Source organism: Drosophila hydei, unplaced genomic scaffold (genome assembly GCF_003285905.1).
Source record: "Drosophila hydei strain 15085-1641.00,03,60 unplaced genomic scaffold, DhydRS2 tig00000444-arrow-arrow-pilon, whole genome shotgun sequence".
NCBI classification, from domain to species: domain Eukaryota; kingdom Metazoa; phylum Arthropoda; class Insecta; order Diptera; family Drosophilidae; genus Drosophila; species Drosophila hydei.
This window is the reverse complement of record NW_022045733.1, coordinates 172,591-184,779: the sequence shown is the minus strand read 5'-3', so window position 1 is coordinate 184,779 and position 12,189 is coordinate 172,591.

Genomic DNA, 12,189 nt, shown 5'->3' with positions numbered 1-12,189 from the left:
GCTTTACAGCTGCCAACCAAATTTTGGGCGCTCAAACAATATAGAAAATAATAAGAAAAGAAGAAAAAACAAGTCAATCTTGTTGTAATAAACATTAGCAAAGCTTTTATGCAAGCGATTTCATTAGAATTTGATCACAACAGCAAATTGTATTCATTTCCCACGAAAGAACAAGCAAACATATGTAAATTCATAAATATATATTTATCCTTTTGTATGCACAGCAATTCTTACTACTTGCATACACATACACACAGGCACACGCACACATGCACTCACATTTACTTATTAAGTTTAAATGCCAACCAACCAAGAATCGCTCAGCTGCACTCACACACGCGCCCTACGCCCACATCGCAGCTAGCCTATCTATCTCGCTTACTCACACACCGACTATAGTGCCACACGCACACAAGCAATGCACGTGCTTTTGGTTTTGGTTTTGCTGTTGCGCTTGCAAATTGCATTTTAGCTTACAGCGCTTGTTGTTGTTGTGCTTTTTATGTTGCTGTCGTTGCGTTTGCCGATTGGATATTGGCGCTTCTTATTGCTGCTTCTGCTGCTACTGACAAAATGGCCGCTACCATTGCCTAGGACTGTTGCTGTGGCTGGCTCACGCTAGTAGGCGCTATCTGTGCAGTGAGAGCGGCAAGGCAAAGCTACAACTGCTTTTGCTCTTTCACTCTCTTACGTTTTGCCAACTCTCTTATACAATCAATGTCAGTGCTTGTTGCTAAGCTTAATCTTTCTTTCTTTATTTTCTTTTCTTGCCTTTTCTTATTTATTAAAGAACTTAAATTTGTTGCGCATCTGCTCATGCACGCACACATATACAGACATACAGCATACAATAAATACTAATGCTGAAATGAATGTATGCGTGTGCGTGTTAGGGGTATTCAAGCTATTCAAAGCATGAAATAAAACGCAATATATTTGAATAAATTATTAAAATACTAAATAGAAAAGGATAAATTAATTTAATCATATAAATATATATATATATTTTTATTATAAATATACATCTCAAATATTTGTGTAAATAATTGCATCGACATTTGCCATGGCAATTTCCATGTGCCAAGTTCGCGCCGAGTTGTGTCGTTATCCTTGCGCCGGCCACACAGGGTGGCAGGGACTGGAGCAGGGGCAGGGAAGTTGAGACAGGCGGATTGCCTGACTAAAGTCAATGATCGCATGGCTGTCGGGGCTGCAAATATGCGAAGAGCTAAAATGGGAACGGGAATTTTGGGTACGTGAAATCGCAATCAAGCGCTAAGGATCAGCGCGTTGTCCTGCCAAGGCGTCCCATAATCCAGCGACAGCAGGATCAGAGCACGCAGCGCAGCGCAGCAAACGAAGGTGGCGGCAGCGGACCGAGAGGATTCGCTCGTTCAGTCGGAACATTTTTGGCAATTACCGAAAAATAAAGAAGCGAATTAATGCCAGGCGAGCGAGACAGGGAGCGAGAGAAAGAGAGAAAAGCGAAAGGAACGACGTAAAAAAGGAAAAAAATAAAGGAGTAAAAGGAAAACGGAAAAGAGTTTGCACCTGTCCAGCTAACTGCAAAAGGAACTCCACGACAGCCGGGGCGCAAAAGTAAACGAAATTAAGGATAAGCAGTGCAAGGATCAACGGCAACTTCAACAAGGACAACGCGCGTGCCAACAACAACAAAGTCTGCTTAATTTTGCAAAAGGTGCGCACATACAGCGGCCTCCAGTGCAATGGCCCGATCCTTGGCCGTCCCTCGCTTGTGGGTGCATGGACAGCTCCTGCTGCTGCTGTGGCTGTGGCTGTGGCTGCTCCTGGCCGGGCTAACTCTGTCTAAGCTTCGCGTGCCGCTCGCTTTTTGTTCTCGTTCGCGCTGCTCAGTCGCGTCTCATTGTTATGCATTTTAAATATGAATTTTTTATTGCCGCCAGACATGCAACATGCAGCGCGCAGGACAAATGTCCTCTCGGCTGTCTGCTGTCGGCTGGCCTTTGCCTGCGATCCTGTGGCCCCTTTTTCGCGTTGGTCTTTCCCCTCTCTCCCCCTCTCTCCCCCTCTCTCTCTCTTCGTTTTTATTATTTTTTTTGTTTTGTCCAACTAAATGCTTGTTAATACCCGGCGTTAATCAGCAGGAGCGCCCAAGGCGCTGTGCACTTGGGTGGCCTGCAGATGTCCTGGCCGGGGCCCAGTCGATCGAACGCATCATGCAGCCAGCCGCCAGCAGCAGCAGCAATTGCCATTGGTTTGGGCAATTAAAAGGCCGCAATTCCGTTGCCTATTTACGCTCCTAATTAATTGCCATTAACACGCTGTGGGAATCCAGCAAGAGGAGGCGCATCGCAGGCTCAATATGTATTTATAGCAAGTTAACATCCTTTGCGCTTGGCTCGCAACTCCTTTATCGACCATGCACAGAAAACTTTGTAAATTTTCAATGTTATTTATAGCGAATTAGCCAAGGCCTAGAGGCTAAAGGCTAAAGGCTAGAGCGTAGGCCATTCGACTCCGAATCTGCTTTTAAGCGGACAACAAAACTTATTAATTAGCAGAGCTCGAGGGGATTGTCAACGCGAAATGGTTAGCTGGATGTACTGTTATACTGGCTAACTAGCTCGTTATTATACTGACATCTTAGTTAATTGCTACTGCCATACTAGAATACTGTTATATTGACGCACAATTATGTTTATATTGGCATACTATTATACTGTCATATTGGCATAATATTATACTGCCAAACTGTAATACTAATATGCTGTTAGACCAGTATACTGTCATACTGATAATGTTATACAAGTCAGTTGTTATATTTACATACTGGGATACTGTTATAATGGCATACTAGTAAGCTAATATGCTGGTATACTAGTCTACTGTCATACTGTTTCATTACGAAGCTACTATTATACTGTTATATTTGTTAACTGTTATACTAAGATACTGTTATACTAACAATCTAGTATATTATTGGCAAACTAGTAAACTGTTATACTAAGGTACTACTCGACTGTTGCCTCAGAGCCAAGTTACACTTTGATAATAATATTAATAAAGCTGATAGCTTCGTAGAGGGACAGATGGACATGGATAGATCGACTCAGCGAGTCTCTCTCGCTTTTGTATTGACTAGATTGTGTTGCAGTAGGCAATGATTGCAACTAAACATGCTTCACAGCTGTCTGGCTGTGCCCAGGCAAAGTAAGAATTTTTCAATTATTATTTTAATGGAATACATGAAGTTGTCACCTGTCCGCGGTGTACTCTATAATAATACAAATGCAGCTTACACAAGCTCTTTCAAATGCCTTGTGCAGTTGGGGCTGAGGCAATTGCGCGTTGCTGGAGATTCGAGCCGTGGCTCTACTTTGATAACTCTTTTACCTGCTTTGCCCCTAATTGAATGAAGTGTTAATTGGTATTCTGCTGCTGCTCTTTTTAAGTGTCTCAATTAAAATGCTGCTGCTGCTTCTTCTTTATATGCCACGCCCAGCTGGCTGGCGGGGCTGGGCTGAGCTGGCCGCATTGAGTTACTGTTGCCGTTGCTGTTGCCCTTGCAGCTGATGCAGCGCGTGCCCAACACGAAAAGTGGGGCGGCAGCTGTTGCACTGCCCTGTGCCCCTGCAGCGATTATGTAATCAGAACACATTAAGCAACGATTAAGACACGAGCAATATGCAAAAAAAACATACACACAACATTGTGAAGAAGAGCAGGAGCAGGAGCAGGAGCAGGAGCAAGAGCAAGAGCTGGAGTAAGGCCAGCAAATCAGAAGATCAGATTGCACATTGTCCTGCATAAATCGGACCCAGACCTTCGGCAACGACTGCGGCTGACTCTGTGGCACGCGTTCAAGGAGGCTGCAACACGTTGCAGCAAGGGGTTGACGTCGCTGCCAGCACGCTTTATGCACTTATGCACAAAATGCAATGCCTTTGCTCCTTTGCTCCTTTGCTCTTTAGCTTTTTATTGCAGTTGCTGCTGCGGCTGCTGCTGCGGCTGCTGCTGCTGCGGCTGCTGCTGTTGTTGTTGTTGTTGTTTCTGATCGCCTTTCGGCTGCAGCCTTTTTGTTGATATGATAATTATGAGAAACTGGCGCAGGGATCAAGTTGCATGCAACGCGAAGCGACAGCAGCAGCACTATAAAAAAGTCGACTTCTCTGGCTTGGTGGGCATCAATGATTCGGCTGCATTCATGTGGCATGCCACACTCTGTTGCTCAATAAAAGAGGGAGCCGCAAAACAGAAAACAGAAAACAAATAGCAGTTGAAAATGAGCCGCATTACCGTTACCCGTTAACAGCTCAAGGGTTGCCGCCCCGCCTCGCCCCCTCTCGCCGAAAACAAAGCAAAAAGTGACTAAAATAAACAACGAAATTCGCGTGGCTCGCGAGTGGTGCCGAGTGGTGCGCAGGTGCAGCTGACGTCCAAGATAGCCGATGCTGACATTGATAAGTAAGCGGACACTCGCCGATTGTTGTTGACCCAAACACGCCCCCTGCCGCCCCGCTGCACCGCTGCCCCGCTCCCTGCAACTGCAGCTTCGAGCCTTTGCTTATTGTATTTGAATTGGGTACAAAGAAGCAGCAGCAGCAGCAGCAACAGCAAGGTGTTGCAGAAGAAAGAGAGAGAGAGAGACTGAGATAGAGAGAGAGAGAGAGAGAGAGCAGTCAGCAAGGATAACAAAACATATTTACTTACTTGCCGCATATTGCATGCAGCACGCTTTCTTTTGCCACCTTTCCCCGGTGCATGCATCTAACAGACTGCTGTCCCGTTCTCGCTTCCTGTTGGCGTGAGATTGTCATCGAGCAATCAGCCGCGCGTCGGTCGACAGCATTAACAAAAATATTCATAACTTGACCAGAACTTATTAAAAACGCATTGAGGCCAGGCCCATAGCCCAATGATCGGTCGCTCGATCGATCGTGAAGGGATCTAACGAACGGATTCCCAAATTGCGATCGTGTTTGCTGATCGTTAATCATTTGCCTTTTAGTTTGGAGCAAACACTTTCGTGCCTATCGTCTTATCGATCAAAATATCCGTTTTCTCCTTGCTGCTCTGCTCAGGATATTAGCATGATCTATCTAGTGATCTCCAACCAATCAGGATTGCCAACTTGCATATATAATAGATATAGTAGATCGTAGATAGTTGAAAGTTGATCGTTGATTGTAGATTCTAGATCGTAGATCGTTTATCGTGCATCGTAGATTGTAGCTCGTGGATCGTAGATAGTTGATTATTGATCGTTGATAGTTGATCCATGTTTATTATTCGTAGATCGTAGATATTGATCGTAGATCGTAGATACTATAGTACATTAGACCCTAGATTGTAGATCGTTGATCATTTATTGTAGATCGTAGATATTATAGATCATTAGATCGTAGATTGTAGATCGTTGATCTTTGATCGTAGATCGTAGATAGCTGATTTTTATTATTATTTATTATTGATTGATCATAGTAGATGATTAATCTATATTTACTGTTCGTAAAATGTAGATAATATAAGTTGTAGAGTGTATATCGAATATCGTATATCGAATATAGTATATCGTATATCGTATGTCGCATGTCGTATATCGAATATCGTATATCGAATATCGTATATCGAATATCGAATATCGTATATCGAATATCGTATATCGTATGTCGTATGTCGTATGTCGTATGTCGTATGTCGTATGTCGTATATCGTATATCGTATGTTATATGTTATATGTCACATGTCGTATATTGTATATCGTATATCGTATATCGTATATTGTATATCGTATATCGTATATCGTATATCGTATATCGTATACCATATATCGTGTATCGTATATCGTACGTTATTGATTACCTACAGTAGCCTCAAGGTTGATCATTCATTTTGCATTGCATTGCAATGCATTTTATCTAAAGAAATGATGATGATGAGATGATATTTAGCTTCATTTCATAACCAGGCAAAGTATTTGTGATTGTGGTAAATATCATCATGTAGCTAAACGTACCTAAATATGAATATTAGATCAATTGTATTTACCTCCCAGTGAGCTCTCCATGCTTGAGCAATCATGATCGTATCGATAACAATGATAATAGCCTCGACTAGGGATAGCTCAACCTTTTAGACTCCACTATGAAGGTCTTGTCAATTGATATATTTTCAATGCCTCTCTCTCTCTCTCTCTCTCACTCACTATCTCGCCCGATTCAGCAACTACAAGCAAAAGGAAAAATTTAATTTTGACTAATGTCAACTGTTGGCAAACATTTTTTACGCACTTCCTAGAGCACGGGCCACAGGACACGGGACATTGCGCAAGGGACGCGCACAGTTGGCGTCACGTCATGGGGGTTGCAATCTAATGAAATAATAATAATAAAAAAAGTAAAATAAATAAATATATATATATATAAAGAAGAAGAGTAGAGGAAATCAAAGGCTCGCACAACAATGCCGCCGCCACCGCCGCAGCAGCAGCGGCAGCGACCAAGGGGGAGGCAAAGCCAACGCACGTTTATCATCCTTGCCGTTCCGTTACGCTGCGATCCGTGGTCTTGGCGTGCGACAGAGATGGCAGGCGAGCGCGTAACGGGACACTCGACGCAGCTTTATTTCTTGGGTGGTGTGCGAGCCGCACCGAGCAGACATAGCTGTGCGTGCGCATGCATGTGTGTGTGTGTGTGTGTGTGTGTGTGACGTAAGACGCAACATGCTCGCCAACTGCAGACATCGGACACATCCAGGCAGGATGCGCTGGCATAGCAAAGCGACTTTCAAATTCGAATCCAACTACGCACTAAGGCGTCCCGGGGGTGGGTGGTTGTTTAATGGGCTGGCTGGCTGGGCTGGGCTGGGCTGGTGGCCCAGCTCCGGATCAGGGTAGTAGTAGCGACGGCTGTAACATTCCATTCCATGCCCTACGCATTCAGCCGCCTTGCACACCCGTTCCTGGGGTTGAAAAACTACGCAAGTCGCGGACGCATTTTCCAAAATGGGACGAACACGTATTTGGAAAGGGAATGTCTACAAATTTATAGCAATGCCTGTGTGCGTGTGTGCGTGTGTGTTAGTGTGTGTGCGTGCGTGTGAGTTGGCAACAAACAACAGGCAAATTGTCGAATGCCAAGTTTTTTGGGGTGCGCATCGGATTTAGCAAAGGGCATCGCAAAATGTGAAAGACGAAGAAGAAGCAGCAGCAGCAAACGAAACCGAAACCGAAACCGAAACCGAAATGTTGCAAGGTCACAGTTAAACTTTGTGGCAGCACCTTGAACAGAGCCAAACAGCTGAAAATGTGTTCGAAATTTCCAAATTCTCGACAATAAAAGATAAATTCCCAATATTTCTAATTGTGCATCGGAGCTAGCCTAGGAGAAAAGACGAAATAAAATATTTCAGTGACTTTTATTGAACTTGTTCTTATTATGCAGATCATTATCATTATCATTATCATTATCAGTATCAGTATAAAATTCTATTATTAACAAAAAATTGTAGCTCTGCTCAGATTTCAAATTTCATTGTACAAATTTGAGCCTTTCGACTAAGTTGGATGAAAATAGATAAATTATAGAATAGATATATGGATGGAAATAGCTAGAAGGATAGATGGAGAGATATAGACAGAGGGATAGATAAATAGATGAATATATATTATAGGATATATTGCAATTAAAGGATATATGGAGAAAGATAAATAATAGGATGGATAAATATTGATATATATATATATATATATGTGTATATATATATATACATAGAGAGAGGGAATAAAATAAATGGATATCGATAGGATACAGATATAGATGGATTATTGTATGGATGGTTTATAGCATAGCTAGACAGATTAATTTATTGCATAATTAAAGACATCTTATTAATGAATATAAATCATATTTTAATTAACTTTAGTTTTATTGTTGGGTATTTGTTGCTAAGGTTTATTTGCTTTCTTTATGTACAAATCTTTATAAATATATATATTTATATTGTCATAATTGCTTTATTTATAAATTTTTATTTTTTAAATAAAATGTTTCAACTGTTTTTTAATTTACTCTCAGCATACAAGAATTGTTTATATTTATAGAGAGACTTGTGTCAATCTAACAAGAATAGTATTTAACTTTAGTTTTAATTTGAGTCTAAGTAGATCCTTTGATTATGATTATTATAATTTTAACTCTAGCTATGAGCACTGCATAAACATGAAATCAGCAGATTTTTAGTCAAATCGATTTATCATGATTTAAATTATACATTTTCGACATATTTCAATGTGTTTTAAGATATTTTATTTAAATATAAATAATCGAAATATAATTATAACTCTCAATTTATTTTATTATTATTATTATTTTTTGTGATAAAAATCATTTATTTAACTATCCCAAAATGCAATTTGTGTGTCTGTTATCTTTCCACAATCTGTGCCATTAACTATCTATAAAGTTACTGCTTTTGGAATTGCAATTCCAGAGATTCTAGATACCCAAACAATCTATCTACCAGGAACACAAATGCATTTGTATATTATTTTTCAGAAATGAGCTAAGATATTCAAGGAAGTCTGCTGAGCTTGATTTACCTATAAAGCTAACCAATTTGGCGCACGTTGTGAGCCACTAGGGTGCCCTCATTAGACGAGCTTAAATATGTCACAAAGTAATATATATATATATATATATAGATATATATATATAGTGTATATATGTTACATATCTATAAATATAAATATATCCATATTGCTGATTATCCATAGATCCTCGTGAAATTTGACTTTTTAATGAGCTTAACGAGGGCTGCTGCTGCTGCTGCTGCTGCTGCCGTTTGCCGTTAGCAAGGCAACGGCAAATCAAAGAAGAACTGTTAGTTTCGGGCAGCGGCTGTGTCAGCTGTAGTAAAGCAAGACTAGTGGCCAGTGGGCGTCTGACCACGTGGGCACAGGTGAATTCACTCGAAGCTCCTTTGAGTGCTTTGGCGATTGCTAGAAGAAGAAATTATAGCGAATTCTCGGATAAAGCCAAAGCAACTCAGCAACAATCATAAACGTGGCTGCCCGGCACAGGCAAATACACTCGCTCTCTTTCTCGCTCTCACACGCGCACACACACTCACTCACTCGCACACACAGAGACACAGGCACGTGTACGTAGGCAGGCAGCTGAATTTTCCGCATTTTCCGTAGCAGCTAGCAGCGACATGTCTGTGAGTCGCTATTGCGGAGCTATCGCTGCCAGCGTCAACGCGTTGACATCGACTGCGACGGCGACGGCGACGGCGACGCCAACGCCAACGGCAACGGCAACGACGACAGCGGCTGTCTGCCTTTGCCACCCTTGTGGCCAACATGAGCTATCCTTGCGTTTTCGTTTTCCACGCGTTGCTTTTCCTTTTATTTTCCTTGTGTGTTTTTATTTTTCTTTCTTTGTTGCTCCTATTCCTGGTTTTTCGTTTTTGGATTTTCACGACAAACACGAAAGGAAAACTCGCTCTCACCCTGTGTGTGCGCGCCGCTCCCGCTCGCTCTCAGCGACACATGGCAGCGACAGCGACGTCAATGTCAACGGCAGCGCCAGCGTCAGCGCCAACGACGCTGCTGGCGTCTCAGCCCACAAATGCGAAGCCAATTCACATGGAAAATATTCGGTTATCCGTTTGAAACATTGGCGGCGGTGTTTTAATTTCTTCTCTATTTTTTTTTATTTGTTATTTTTATTTTCAATGGAGGAGCACAGGTCAACAGAGCGGCCACCGTGCCTGCCGCAATTTCATGTATTTCGATTGATGCATAATTGTATATAAATAAAAATGAATAAAAATTAAAAACAAAAATTAATTTAAGTTTTTAAAAATTGTTCTACTTATAAGAAAATATAATTTTAAAAAGTATATAATATTAAAATATTGAATGGTATAAATTATGAATTTTCAAGCAAAATACTGGGACTATCAAATGTATTTTTACATTTATTTTTATATAACTCTAAATGTTAAAAAATGTTAAAAATTTTCATTGCAAATTTGATTGCTCCTTCAATATTTTACCAGCATGCGACTGTCGACTGCTGCTAGGCACTGTAGCCTAAGTTGATAGCAACAGCAGAAAAGGCAAAGGCAACGGCAATGACAACAAGCGAGAGCAACGCCTGCTCAGCGACTCGGACGCCGATTGCGACTTTGAAATTGTTGTTGTAAACGGATGGACGGACGGACGGACGGACGGACGGACGGACGGATAAACGAGCGTATAGACGCCCGCTTACATGCACACAGAGACGAGTGAACGTACGCATACACACACACACACATACGCGCACGCACAGTTACATACATGTCGGCCATTTTGATTTGACGCCGCCGCAATGACAACAACAACAGCAGCAGCAGCAACAACAACTAGCAGAAGTAGAAGCAGAAGAAGAAGAACAGCTCACGCATAACTTTCACTGTTTGTGGATAGGAAAAATGCGACGGCGACTTCGCTGCCAGCGACAGCTGCTCGGCTGCTGCTGCCGCCGCCGCTGCTGCTGCTGCTGCTGCGACTGCGTGGATTTTCCACAGACATTTTCATTGAAACGCTTTGGCGTCGTTGGCAGTTTACTCGTCGCCGTGCCGCGCGTTCGTTCGTTTGTTCGACTCTCAGCTCTCGAAACCGAAAACCGAAACCAAGCCAAACCAGCAAGAAAACAAATAAAGAAAGAAAGCAAGAAAGCAAAGAGAAATAGTCACATAGAAAGAAAGCAAGAAATAATCAAGAAAATACAAACCGAATTTGTTGACACCAGCCGCTGTCTATCGTCGCAGTCGCCGTCGCCGTCGCCGTTGTCGTCTTCGTTTTTTTTTTGTCTGTTGGAAGAGTGCAAAAGTGAAGCAAAAGCGATAACGATACCGATACCGATATCGATACCGATAGCGATAACATACACGCTAAAGCAATCCAAAAACCGGAATCAATTTAAAACAATTGATAATTTGTAATTGTAAGCAAGAATTTTCCAGTTTTCTTTAGCAGCGACGTCGACGGTGACGGTGACGGCGACGGCGACGCAGCCGTTGCCTATGCCGTCGGCGTCTTACGCACTCGCACGCATCAGCTGCTGTCTCGTTCGCACCGCCAGCTTAACAAACAGCCACATCTCTTTCTCATTCTCTCTCTCTCTTTCGCTCTCTCGCTCTCTCACGTTGCCTCTGCCACTGCCTTCTGCCTTCTGCGTTCTGCCTCCTGCTCCCAACTCTGCTGATTCTGTCCGCCGTCTTCTTTGTCACCTACGCAAAAATCAATAAACTTCCCTTTACCAACAAATACAAAAAAAAAAAAAACAACAAAAAAATATTTCCGAATTGTTTTTTGTTTTCGCATAAAATCAATCAAATTAAAGATTTTGTGCCGCGCCGTTTTACAACACTGTTTGGCTTAGGGATAGCGCAGGGTGGGCGGGAGCTGGGGTTGGACTAGATTTTGTTAGAGAAACTTAGATAGCATTTGTCGAGCTGTTAACTTTGAAGTTTTTCCAGAACAATTCATCAATTCATTTTCACTCGTCAGTTTCAATTTTTCTCCCTCAACAACAAAAATTATCCAAAATAAAAATCCAAAAAGTATTTAAACGCCATCAATAAATCCATTTCAATTATATTTTTATATATGTGTGTGTATATGTATATGTATATATATTAGGCACTGATAGATAATTTATGCATATATATACATATACATATACACATATATGCTTGTGCACCCGATCTTATCTATCTTCTCTTTCGATCAAGTCCATTAGACGACTATTAGACACTGATCAGCCAACAACAAAATCGCAAGTGGGACCCCAATTTCAAATCAGAAGAAGAGTTATAAGAAACGATAAAAAAAACAACAACACCTAATCAAAACAAAGCAACAACAGTCGAAACTAAAAACAACAACAACAACAACAACATCAGCAGCAGCAGCAGCAGCAGCAGCAGCAGCAGCGAGCGAGCGAGCCAATGTTATAGAAAAGGGAACTTTGCCAAACATTAAAGACACAGACAGACAGACAGACCGACAGACGGACGGACAGTTAGACAGATCAGCTGCCATTCAAGATATATATATATATATATAAATATATATGTATATATATATATATATATATCACAGCAGAGCATTAGGATACAAACGAATGTGATTGGAATTGGGAAACTGTCAACTGT